Raw genomic sequence first — 12178 nt, 5'->3', positions numbered from 1 at the left:
TGGGGATGAAATCGGGAGACAGGAGCTGTGGTTTCCATCTCCAGTCAGGGCTCATGCAGAAAGCTGAGGGCGGGGCTCGCAGCTGCAGAGTTAGATGTGTTGGGCCTTGTTTGGATGGCTTGTCTTCAGATGGACCTTCTGAATGCCTGATACTTGTTGAAAAATAGGCACCAGAGCGAGGCAAAAAATAATCTTTTTATCATGTCAGCTGTACAGAAGCAACATTTACTGCAAATAAATCACCTTAGATTGTAGTCTGTTGTGTGAGGCAAGCCACTCACTATTTGTGATCTGTCCCACTCAACACAGGGAACAAGCTTTAATTTCTCCAAGTTTTTAAATGTCTCTAATAAGTTTTATCAGTTTTGTGAACTGACGGGAATGCTCTCTGGTCCTCAGAATCTCAGGGGAAAGACAATCTTGGTAATGTTCTCCTCAGGGCTAAGTTGGCTCTCTCAGGAAACTTGGAATTCTGGGGTAACAAGAGGTTACAGTGACAATGTCCAAGTATTGGAATTTCTGTGCAAATGGCATATGTCTTCATTGTCATCATTCCATCATCAACATATAGATCGCACTCTGGGTAGGTAATACTGGGACTTCTGAGTACTGCTGAGGATTCGGCCGCCTCACCAAAGATGTCAGGGACCTTTGGAATGCAGGCAGCCTGAGGAGGGGGGGTGAGGAGGTCAGCATACAAGTAATTCTGGATGAATGATTTGCCAGTGAACTTGGGAATGCTATGGAACCTTTCTGGCCTCACTCTTCTCATTTATGCAATAATAATATTACCTGCCTCACAGGTTTCTTGAGAAGATTAAGTGAGATAATATGAAAATTCTGGGCACAGTCCCTTGGCCCAGAGTAGATACATGTTGGTTAATGTTGCTATTGTTGACATAGCCATTGTCATTGTCTTCACCATGAAGATTAGTGTATATTCAACCCAGCACACAGAATAGAGTTAATGCTTAGGACCCTCCCTAGTTTTTTCTCTTTGATAATACTGCCTTCCAGGAAGACCAGGGGGTCGAACTTCAGCTTTTGATTCAATGCCTCTCTGGCAACATTCAGAGTTGGTGTGTTGGCCGCTGTACTCATTCTAGGACCAACTGAAAACAAGGGTCTAGGAGGGCAGAAATCAGAGAGTGCAGTGAATGAGCAGAAGTCCATCTCTGTGCCTGCCAGTGCCAGGAGAACTAAATAACCCACACGCCCTCTGGAGTCAGGGCCTGAGATGAAGGGTCAGAAAGCCTGAGTTCATATTCCTGCGCTGCCACTTTCTAACTGGAGCAGCAATCGACCATTATCATCCTCTCCGTTTTGCATAAAGTTCTCTGCAGAAGCAGCTTCAAGTCTCCAGCCCAAGACCCTTCCAATCATCCTCTGCTCTCTGGAACTGTGGGTGTGTCCAGTGTTCCCAGCTGTCTGTCCCTATGGAAAATGTTGAGACTCAGTTCCCCCACCTGTGGAATGGCAGTCATAACACTGCCATGTGTACTCGAAAACGCTTGAGATTCTGCAGCCAAGAGGACTCCTTGGCTTGGATGTACCCACTGAATGGGATTCTGTCGCCCTCTTCTGCTCAGTAGTGGTACTGCCACAACCCTTCTCAATCTCAAGGATGATTCGGAAACAGAATCAACCTGGACAGGCATGGAGTGGATGATCCCTGACTGATTCCCTGATCATTAGTTTGAGCATGATCAGGTACAGAGCCATACTCTCAGACTTTCTTCAGGAAGAATTATTTCTAAAAGCCAATCAAATATTTAAAGAAATCTACATAAATCATTCAAGATAAAACTGTATACCTGCCAGCTCTACAATGTGAAAAACAAAAAACAAAAAAACTCCTTTCACAGCTTATCTTTGTCCCCTGGGCAAAACTGGGAAGTTTTCAAAGTTGGTCTTCTCCGTCCAGGACAAGTTCCCAAGTACCTAACAGGAGGCCTCTGGGGAGTGGCAGAGACCTGTCACGGGTGCCTGCGCACAGGCTTTGTAATGCAGCCCTGAGCAAGATGTGTCCACTGATGGGACTTTCTTCCCTTCACAACTCTCCCCACTATGGTGGTAGGCAGCCAGCCTGGGAGCACTCGTTCCATTGCCACCTCACAAGTGCCAGGCAAAGGCAGAGAGCAAGAGCTGCAGGCTGTGATAAGGGGCTTGGGTGCCAGTTGTGAGAAGATCCATGCTGACTCCCAGGGCTTTCCTCTGGGCGATGGGTAAATGGAGATGTCATGGGGAGAGGGAGGACCCTGGAAGAGGAACAGACGCAGGAAAGATGGCCACCTGCAGAGTGTGCCAGGCAGCTCTCCTTCGAGGTGTAATTCCACATTTGTTTGTGTGATTCTTTAATGCTTTTCTCCCACCACGGGTTCCCTGCGGATGGGGACTCAGAGCCCAACACTGTAGTTGCTGTGACTAACACAATGCCCAGCAGTTGGTATGATGCCTGATAAACATTAATTTGATGAGTGAATGAATCGTATTGGTGACAGATAAATCCAAATTCAACAGTATAGTAAGTCAATACCAGTTGAGCACCTGGAGGCTCCAGGGTCTGACTAGACACTTACATTTCTGCCTAGCTACAACCCCTTGAGGTTACAAATGATCATCACTCTGTGAACACTGAGCTAACAGGGCATGTGACCAGCAAGTAACTGGGAAATCTGCACAGAATCCCCAGCTGCTTCTTCCAAGACTAAAGCTCTCTCCACATCCCACTATTGTCCCCAACAGCAACACCATGGCTGTGGTTTTGCCCCCAAAATGTATTAAATAAACACACTGGATTCACACAGCCTGTCGTGTGGGTCAGATGGACAAGGACACAGGTCCCATCACCACTTACTAGTTCCAAGTCACCACAGGGAAGTTACCTCCCCTCCATGTGCCACGGTTTCCTCGTTTTAAAAGCAAGGATGACAAAACCATCAACAAAACAAAAAGACAACCCACTGAATGGGAGAATATATTCACCAATGATATATCTGATAAAGGGTAGAGATCCAAAATATATAAGAAACTCATACACCTGAAGAACCAAAAAAATAAGTTATTTGATCAAAAAAAATGGGCAGAGTACATGAAAAGACGTTTCTCCAAAGAGGACATACAGATGGCCAATAGACATATGGAAAGATGCTCAACATCACTAATCATCAAGGAAATGCAGGTTAAAACCACACTGAGATACCATCTCATACCAACCAGAATGGCTATCTTCAAAAAGTCAACAGACGCCATGTGTTGATTAAGATGTGGAGGAAAACAAACCCTCGTGCACTGCCAAAGGGACTTCACATTGGTGCAGCCACTGTGGAAACAGTATTGAGATTCCTAAAAATACTAAAAATAGATATGCCAGCAGTTCCACCTCCAGATATTTATCCAAAGGGGGGAGAAAAGCTCTACTTCAAAAAGATATATGCACCCCTATGTTCTTTGCATCATTTTTTACAATAGCAAAGATATGGAGGCAACCCAGGTGCCCGTCAGTAGATGAATGGATAAAGATGTGGTACCTATATCCTATAGAATATTATGCAGCAATAAAAAGGAATGAAATACTGTCATTTGTGACAACATAGATGGATCTAGAAAGTATCGTGCTAAGTGAAATAAGTCAGCTAGGGAAAGGCAAATACTGTATGGTTTCACTTACTTGTGGAACCTAAAAAAAAACCCAAAGGAACAAAAACAAAACAAAACAGACTAATTGAAACAGAGACCAAAGGGATGGTTAGCAGAAGAGAGGAGGATGGGGGATGGGTGAAAAGGTAAAGGGGAATGTAATCATAATATTATGATAAGTTCACACCCTGTCCCTACAGGTGATGACTAGAATTAGTGGGGTGATCACATTGCGAGGTATAACAATGTTGAATTGCTATACTGTATACCTGAAAATTATATAACTAATATAATAATTATACCAACTATACTTAAATAAACAAATTTAGATTAAATAAAACACAAGGATGACAAGGGTACCCGTCTCATAGGAAAGTAGGGATTTTAAGTGTGACAATGTTTGTAGAAGTGTTTAACATACTACCGAGCACATGGTAAGTGCTGGAAAATGGTTTCATCATCCTCGTCATCATCCCTAAGCTTCTTGGCCTCCCTCTTCTAGCCGTCTGATCTTCAGAGTCTGTCAAGTGAAATCACTGCAATGCTTGCTCACCAGACTGAGGGCGACTCTTTGCCTCAGTGTCTCTGGGACTGTCTAGGTTTGTCACTCTCAGGGCCGGGCCTGCAGGTCCAGTGTGCCCAGGCACTGACCTGGCAAGCTCTGCCCTGCCTCTCGTCTCCAGTAAAGAAAGGAAAGGCTCCCTGTCGGATTCCTCTCCTTCTGCTGGAGCTTCCTCTCTGGTGATGGGGCCCACAACTTATTCCTGGATGGGATTCATAATGGGAACAGTAGCTGGAGAATAAAAATAAGCTCTCGAGAGTCCCCCACCGGCAGCCCCCTCCTGTGGCCCGCACCCCTGGCCTCCCTGAGCATGTAAGAGGCTGCGTGCGCAGCAGGATTCCTGGCACCACTCGCCACACAGATGGAAATGTTCTGAGCAAAGTGTGTGCCAATCAAATATTTATAAATCAAACCACATCCTAAAGGCACTGGGGGAGTTGGCTGGTCAAAAGAATGCTACTTTGCAGCGCTTTCTAAAGGGCAGGCTCCTTCTCTTCAGTGAAATCCCACCAGCCCCCTGGTTTCCAGGCAGTCCAGGCTTCCGCTCTCTGGCCTGCTGTGACGCAGAGCCTAATGGTCAAGGTGCGCTGCTCCCCACCAGCTTGGGCCGGAAGTCAAAACAGCTTTTCGCAAGACCAATGTGGGCAAAGCGGGACCCTCCGGCCAGAGGCTGAGAGCAGAGCAGGTCTGCAGGCAGGAAGGTTCCCCTCAGCGGTGTATCCTCACCTTGGTCGGATGTGATGCCGGAAGGCTTCCCACCCTCCTCCCCACACACCCCTTATCTGGTTATACAAAAGGGATTTTTCTAGATAAACTTTTAAATATATATATATATATCACAGTCTGTGGACTGTAACAAAATTTTCCAGGCACCTTTTTCAGACTCGAAAGGGGAAGCAGACGCCTTTACACATTCTAAGAAAAGTCTTTTTCAGATATATATGTATTCCAAACCACTGGAATTTTTTTTCCATAAACTCAATTTTTTTCCTCACCGTCTTTCTCTAATGTTTTATGGAGCCCGGCTTGTGGCTACATTTTAATTATAAATGCCACTGGCATAAAGCAACCTCAGAGAGCTCTGAATGAGGCTGACCTCACTCTGGGTAAACACAGCAAAGGACGGGAAGTCTCGACCCAGAATAAACCGGGCATGTAATCTCTTTTGGCCTCCCTTTGGAGGGCAGAGGTGGAAAGCATGCTTAGAGGCCATGGATGCTACAGAAGCACAACTTCCTTCTGCACGCCTGTCTCCCTAAATGACCAGTTGTAATCATATTTTTAAAAATTCCTAGAGCGGGACAGGAAGATAAGAGCGAGGATGACCTGGGACTCGGACATGAGGTGCAGTGACACTGACAGGCTCGTGACACCTTTCCTTTCTATCCCTGGCAAGTAGGAATCACGTATCTTACTGCAAATAAACAGCTGCTAAGAGTCAACAGCAGGCTCTGAGGAGCAGGAAAGAAAACCAGAGATACAGACTTACAGTTGCTCAGAAAAAAGGTAGAACACCTAGCTCGGGGACGGCCGGCATATCCACTCAAAAGTGCTGGGTTCGCCTTTACGTAGGTTCCTCTAAGATCCGTGAAGGGATCCAAAGGAAGAGCAGGGGACAGAGGGGAGCACAATCTGCAAGGCGGTCTTGTACCTTTCAGTAACTGGACATTTATTTTTGACTGAGGCCATTCTCAAATCAGCACACCCTAATGCAGCAGTCCCCAACTTTTTGGCACCATGGCCCAGTTTCGTGGAAGACAATTTTTCCATGGACTGAGGTGGGAGGGTGATTTCGGGATGATTCCAGCACATTGCATTCAAGCTCACCTCACACTGTGAGACCCAGTTCCTAACAGGCCCAGATTCGTCTGTGGCCAGAGGTTGGAGACCCCTGCCCTGATGCATTCCTAGCAAAGGGGCCCACAAATCCACCAAGCAAACACTTCCAACCTTCTTACAGCACATTTGCATAGTGCTTTGTAAATTTGATTCCTCTAAGAACTTTATGTCTAACACTAGAGTACTTTTAAAAATACCGCTTTCTGTTTCTTCTGCTAGGCCAAAAGTTGCCGTCCGCAGTTCAGACAGAACTGGGGAACGACAAGGGCGCTAATGGATCAGCAAATTACCTCATTTTTCAAAAAGCATTCCATCCTTCAGGCTCCAGGTGCTTTAGAGCCACTGACCTTCCTGCTCACACAGAGCAAGTCCTTGTCTTTCCATAGGATAAAGGGGAGCTGCTCCTCCCTGCCTGGTGCTAACCTGGTGGAAGGTGCTGAAAAAGGAAACTGAACGGAAAGGTGTGGCTTTAGTGGTCCCCCACCCCTGTACTGCCTCACCAGCTCCCTGGGCCCCTGTCTGCCTCAGAGAACATGCTCCTTTACGGACGCCTGTGTTTAGAACGACATGGTCCCTGGGGTCAAGTCTGTGCTGGGTCATGGAGCACCACAGGGGGCATCAGGAGCAAGAAATGCAAGTCAGCTCTGAACATTTGCCCACTGACCAAGAGCTGGGCTTTATATGTCAATCATCACCAAAAAAGTACAGAGAATTCTACCAACACCGCCAGCCCCATCACCCTGTTACCCAGTGTTGCCAGCTGGCCGTTCTTACCTCAGAATTGTGTCTTTAAAGAAATGAAGAGTTAGGGTAAGGGGAAGTTCCCTCGAGTCCCCTCCCCAGTCTTAGTCCTTCTTTCCATCCTCCCCAGAGGAGCTCTGTATGACTTGGGCAGGGTCCATTTTTCTATTTTACTCCCTGGAGACTCATGAGCGATGCATATTGTTGTTGTTTTAATAACATTTTCATCAAGCTTTTACTATAAATATTCTTTTGGAACTTGCTCTTTTCACTATACACTATTTTCTGCTTCTCCTTGGAAGAATATATATATATATATATATATATATATATATATATATATATATACACACACACATTATATATATATTCTCTGTATATATACATACACACATACATACATGTATATGTATATATGGGGGAGAAGGGAGTGTTTTTGTTATAATTGTTGCACTTTTGTTTGCTTTTAGCTCAAAAACAAGCGGGTTTTCGCTGTTTGTTGCTTTAGCATTCATGGGGTCTTCTGTAGCCCTAACTGAGCGTAAGCCCCCAAGGGCAGGGCCCGTGTGGGGCCCCGAGCTCAGTTCCCAGCACACAATAGCGGGTTCATGAGTATGTGTTGATTGAACGGCTTTGCCCTTGGCTCCCAGAGGGAGGAGGCTGTGTGGCCAGCTCCTCTCTTTCTTTCTGAGCCCTTTGCTCACACTCTCCCCTTTCCACTCTTGCTCGGCAGCAGCTGCGGGAGGATGTAGGCTTGGAAGACTGGAATGAAGTCACACTAGGGAGTTGGACACCTAGTCGGTTACATGAGCAGCTCGGGCTGGGTGTTACTCCTTCCTGCCAGCCCTGCTTGCAGAAGGATATATGTTTAGGAAACTTAGCCAGAAAGAAATCCAGTGAAAATGAGCTATGAAACTTGGACATCCTGGAGAAATAATATTTACAGAGGAAACTCTTGAGACGAACTCTCACCAGTGTAACAACCTGGTGCTGGGGCTCTGGCCGAGAACTGACTCATGTGCCGAGCGGCGCTGGCTCGTACTCCATGAGGCCTCCCACAGCCCAAAGGGGACTGACTCTGCAGACGGCAAAGTAGCTCTGCTCCCCCCACGGCAACATGAATGGGGACTATTTAAGGCAAAGAACAGAAATGAACTAGGAAATAAAAAGCTTTATAAAGTCTTCCTTGGTGGTAATGATGTGTCAATGCAGGTTCATCAGTTACAACAAAGGTGCCAGTCTGGTGGGGAATGCTGAGAATGGAGCAGGCTGTGCATTTAGGGGGCGGGGGGCTCATGAGAAATCTCTCTACCTTCCCCTCACTTTTGCTGTGAACCTACAACTGCTCTCAAAGACAGGCACTTTTAAGAAAACATTTTTGATTACCTAAAAGGATTTGCCCCTTGGGATTTCTGTTGCACCCATGATGTGTTTGACTAAATACCTAAATATAGAGGTGGTACCCCAAGACACATCATAATTAAAATGCCAAAGGTTAAAGATGAAGTGATGGGAGGGGGTGTGGGAGAATGGGTGAGAGGTGAGTGGATTAAGAGCTATGAACAAGTAGTTACAGAGTAGCCGTGGGGATGTACAGTACAGTATAGGAAAGGGAGTAGCCAAAGAACTTATATGCATGACCCTGACCCATAGACATGAACAAGAGTGGGCGTATTGCCTGAGGGAGTGGGGGTTGCTGGGTGGAGGGGGGCAAAGGGGGAAAAATCAGGACAACTGTAATAGCATAATCAATAAAATATAATTAAAAATAAAAAATAAGTAAATATAGGGGTGGGAGATGGAAAAAATGTCCCAGGGAACATCACCCCATATGCTATGGCTACAGAAGGGATTCTGGATGCCCATCTGCATTTGCATGTGTCTGACCTTGAACACAAGGGAGTCCAAGAAGAGGGGTGAGTATGGCTTGATCTGGACCAATGGTTCCGTAACTGGAGCTCAAGGTGTTTTATGAAAGAGGAAAAAGCAGGATACTTGGAATGGTTAAGCCTGGGTTCTGGTCATGGTTTTACCCCTGGCTGTGACACAGCACGGCGTAAGCCATCTTCTCACTGAGCTTCAGTCTTCGCACCTGGAGGACAGAGCTGGTGCCACCGCCCTCCAGGGAATGCTCTGAGGGGCAGTGAAGTCACCCAAGCACAGGGAAGTGATAGTACCGGGCACTTGCCAGGCGTTGGCTCATGTAAGCCTCACAACAACTCCATGAAGCAGGCACTACCAGGAAAGATGAGGAAGCAGAGAACAACTTGCCCAATGACCACACCACTGATACACAGCCAGGCCAGAACTTGCATTCGTGCAGTGTGATGTAGAGCCTCTGCTCCAAGTTTACACTGTTTATGCCAAGGTAGAGACTAGCGTGCTCTCTGCCTGGCACACTGCAGGGGCAACAAATGGTGACCTCCTTTGGTCTTTCATAGGGTTATACTCAGTATAGGGTTATACTGAGAAACTGATAGAAAAAATGTATGTGAAAGTTCTCTGAAAACCGTACATGAAAGCCAGAGAATTTTTAAATATGCTTTATTGACATAAGTTCACCCATTTAAAGTGCACAATTCAGTGGTTTTTCTTATATTCAGAGTTAGGCAACCATCTCTACAATCAACTTTAGAACATTTTCATCACCTCCCAAAAAACCCTACACCTCCTAACCATAACTCTCCCTTCTTTCTACCCCGCTCCCCTTCTCAGCCCCTGGCCACCACTCATCTACTTCCTGTCTCTGTGGGTTTGCCTATGCTGGACATTGCATTTAAATGACACAAGACGTGGTCCGTTGTGACTGGCTTATTTCACTTAGCATGTTTTCAAAATTCATCCATGTTGTGGCACGTGTCAGTACTGTGTTCCTTTTTATACAATATATTCGATGGTATACTGTATTGTTATCAAATGTATTCACTTGCTTCATAGACTGTTAGAGCTGCAGAAAACTTGAGAGGCTGAACCCAGATGCCTCTCATTGTACTGACAGGAGACTGTGGCCTAGAGGTTAAGCTGGCCAAGGCGGTCACGTAGAGGGTTGGTGGCAGAGCCCAGCCTTGAGCCTTACAACTCTCAACTTGGTCCCATCTTCACTCCACAAGGCGGTATGGGAAAAATAGTTGAAAGCTCACAGCTTATTGATGAATGGATGAGCAGAGTCATCTCTGCAAATATCAGCAAAGCATCATTCATTCGACAATTAGCTGTCCCCAGAGGGCAGGGCATGGCACGAGGTGCTGGAGACCTACTTGGGAACAGGCCAGACAAGATCCCTGCCCTTTGTCCCAGTGCGCATTCTCCTGGGGAGGCAGAAATACATGAGTAAACCCCTAAGAGATAAAAAACGATTGTATTTTGTATAAAGTGCCATGAAGTAAACAAACAAGGGGCCGAGAAGGATGATAGATGTGGGGACAAAGGTGGCGGGATATTGAGGTGGGGGTGAGATGGGAAGGGTGACAGGGCCTACTATATAGATTGTCATAGGGTACTTGGGTGGGAAAGGCCTCTCTGAGGAGGGGGTGTTAGGCTGGGGCCCGGAGGAGGAGAAGGATCAGCTATGTGAGTATCAAGACGAAAAAGGTGCCAGACACAGGGTTGAGCACGTGCAAAGTCCAGAGGCAGCAAAGAGCTTGGTGTGTGGAAGGAGTTGGATGGGCAGAGCAGTGACTGACTGAGCAAGAGGTGTGCTCTGAGGCTAGAACGGGGAGGGCCCGATCACAGTGGAGGACCTTCAGCCTGTTGTCTCAGAGCCAGCTGAAGTTAGGAGCCCTGTGGGAAGGGAGATCAGTGGCTTCCTTTCTCCTCCCTACCAGTTAGATAAACTCTACTTCCCACAGGAAGCTAGGGGAGGCCCCAAGTCTCTGCAGCAAAGACTTCCAATGACAAGGACACTGCAGCTTCAAAAGGGTGATGTAACTATGTGACGTGGATCCTGGCCAGCAGGATCCGCTGTGGTGGAAATATACACATACACACAGACTACAGAAATCCTGTGGAGGAAAAGGGGCTGTGTGGCCGCTCTCCAAGTCAAAGAGAGGGCCCCTGACCACCCCCCCACCTGGACAGGCTTTTATTCTTTTTCTGGGCACATTACATTAAGGGCAATGCTCATTTACTATGCACAGGTTCACCACAGGTGATTACCTTTTAAGGAGGACAAAGGACAGGACACTGCTAATTACTTCAAAGAGAAAGATGTTACAGCTCAAGGGAGAAACTGCTCACCCTCCATACTTGGGTGGTTTAGCACAGACTTTAGGAAGATGAAGATACTCAGTAAACATTTGCTGCCTCAATTCAGGGTGAGGGAGTTTTAGCAGGAGCAAGTCTCATAGCAGTCTAGGTACGATGCAGGCCTGATTTCCCACTGGAGAACCTATCCATGGATGTGGGTCCTGCCCGCCAACCTCGCTCCCCACTGGTTTTCCGAGTGGGGGCTGAGCCACATTCCCACGCTTGGAATGGTTCCCCACAACTATGCATCCCCCTAGGAATGAATCAGAAGATAAGGAAAACAGGAGATAAGGAAATAAAATACAGATATACTCATAGGGAAATGGTTAAATGATTGTGGTACAGCCACATAATGGAACACAATTCAACTGGTAAAAAAGAGGGAGGCAAACTTCTTCAGTATCTAAGATTCAGAAAGATCTCCAATTAGTTGATAAGTCCAACAAACAAAAACTGACATGCAGCATTGTGTGCAGAGTATCTTACCACTTGCGTACAAAAAGGCAGGAGGGAAAACATGTATTTGTTCATATGGGCATAAAATTTCTCTAGCAGGATACATCTGCGACACACCTAGGAGGGGGTTACTTGTTTGTCTGTGTTCCCCCGGACAAAGTGTTCTGGGAGGAGGACAAGCGTCTCATCTGTCCTGTTTACTGCCATATCCCCACTGGTTGCAAATGGGGACGCAGGGGTGGGGGGACATTTTTATTGTCTCCTCTTATATTGTTTCTGAATTTGAAACATGGGGTATAATTCTTACTCAAAGAAATTAAATAAGAAAGAACAATGAAGAAAAAGCAATGAGGGGTCTCAATGTGCCAACCAAAGCTCAGTGTTCTTTCCAGCTCCCCCTGGCCCTTGGCATCAGACAAAATACCCTTAGAGCAGGCAACGCGCCTTCCATGGAAACACCGATTCTAGATTCCACTCCCAGTCATAATGATGGTTGTCATAGTCTGGTGACCAAAGAGTACAGAAGAATCCAAAATAAATTTTGATTCCCACGTGTATACCATCAAAATACTACCCCCCTCCACACCCTGGCTGGGTGGCTTAGTTGGTTGGAGTGTCGCCTCTTACAACAAAAAATTGTAGGTTCGATCCTCAGTCAGGGCACATGCCTAGGTTGTGGGTTCAATCCCTGGTTGA

At 46.5% G+C, this 12178-nt stretch overlaps 2 protein-coding genes across 8 annotated transcripts in view; one reads left to right on the top strand and one right to left on the bottom strand.

The window, feature by feature from the left end:
* LOC128779380 (uncharacterized) overlaps window positions 1–12178 on the bottom strand; it is a 291217-nt gene that overhangs the window by 28417 nt on the left and 250622 nt on the right. The window lies entirely within an intron of this gene.
* Window positions 1–12178, top strand: part of FGF1 (fibroblast growth factor 1) — a 91584-nt gene that overhangs the window by 70855 nt on the left and 8551 nt on the right. The window lies entirely within an intron of this gene.

The sequence above is a fragment of the Desmodus rotundus genome, chromosome 10, assembly GCF_022682495.2.
Source record: "Desmodus rotundus isolate HL8 chromosome 10, HLdesRot8A.1, whole genome shotgun sequence".
NCBI classification, from domain to species: domain Eukaryota; kingdom Metazoa; phylum Chordata; class Mammalia; order Chiroptera; family Phyllostomidae; genus Desmodus; species Desmodus rotundus.
This window is presented reverse-complemented; position numbering and strand designations above follow the sequence as displayed.